This window comes from Panthera uncia, assembly GCF_023721935.1.
Source record: "Panthera uncia isolate 11264 chromosome A1 unlocalized genomic scaffold, Puncia_PCG_1.0 HiC_scaffold_16, whole genome shotgun sequence".
NCBI classification, from domain to species: Eukaryota; Metazoa; Chordata; class Mammalia; order Carnivora; family Felidae; genus Panthera; species Panthera uncia.
Window position 1 is genome coordinate 58,110,889 of NW_026057576.1, and position 1,443 is coordinate 58,112,331.

Sequence of the window (1,443 nt, forward strand, 5' to 3'; positions counted from 1 at the left end):
AAAAAAAAAAAAAAAAAAAAAAAAAAAAGGGTCCAGGGCCAGATGACTTTCCAGGGGAATTCTACCAATCATTTAAGGAAGAGTTAACACCTATTCTCTTGAAGGTGTTCCAAAAAATAGAAATGGAAGGAAAACTCCCAAACTCTTTCTATGGAAGCCAGCATTACCTTGATTCCAAAACCAGACAAAGACCCCACTAAAAAGGAGAACTATCGACCGATTTCCCTGATGAACATGGATGCAAAAATCCTCAACAAGATAGTAGCCAACCGGACCCGACAATACGGTTAAAAAATTATTCACCACGACCAAGTGGGATTTATCCCTGGGATGCCAGGCTGGTTCAATATCCGCAAAACAATTAACGTGATTCATCACATCAAGAAAAGAAAACACAAGAACCATATGATCCTCTCAATAGATGCAGACAAAGCATTTGACAAAATACAGCATCGTTTCTTGATAAAAATGCTCAAGAAAGTAGGAATAGAAGGATCGTTCCTCGAGATCATAAAAGCCATATATGAATGACCCAACGCTAAGATCATCCTCAATGGGGAAAAACTGACAGCTTTCCCCCTAAGGTCAGGAACAAGACAGGGATGTCCACTCTCACCACTGTCATTCAATGTATTATTGGAAGTCTTAGCCTCTGCAATCAGACAACGCAAAGAAATAAAAGGTATCCAAATTGGGCAGAAGGAGGTGAAACTTTCACTCTTCACAGATGACATGATACTCTATATGAAAAACCCAAAAGATTCCACGAAAAAACTGCTAGAATTGATTCATGAATTCAGCAAAGTTGCAGGACATAAAATCAACGCACAGAAATCGGTTGCATTCTTATACACCAACAATGAAGCGACAGAAAGAGAAATCAAGGAATCGACCCCATTTACAGTTGCACCAAAAACCATAAAATACTAGGAATAAGTCTCACCAAAGAGGTGAAAAATCTATATGCTGAAAATTATAGAAAGCTTAGGAAAGAAATTGAAGAAGACACAAAGACATGGAAAAAGATTCCATGCTCCTGGATAGGAAGAACAAATATTGTTCAAATGTCGAAACTACCCAAAGCAATCTACATATTCAATGCAATCCCTATCAGAGTAACACCAGCATTCGTCACAGAGCTAGAACAAAAATCCTAAAATTTGTATGGAACCAGAAAAGACCCCGAATAGCCAAAGCAATCTTGAGAAAGAAAACCAAAGCAGGAGGCATCACAATCCCAGTCTTCAAGCTATACTACAAAGCTGTAATCATCAAGACACTATGGTACTGGCACAACAACAGACACTCAGATCAATGGAACAGAATAGAGAGCCCAGAAAAGGACCCACAAACGTTTGGCCAACTCACCTTTGACAAAGCAGGAAAGAATATCCAATAAAATAAAAATGGTCTCTTCAGCAAGTGGTGCTGGGAAAACTGGAC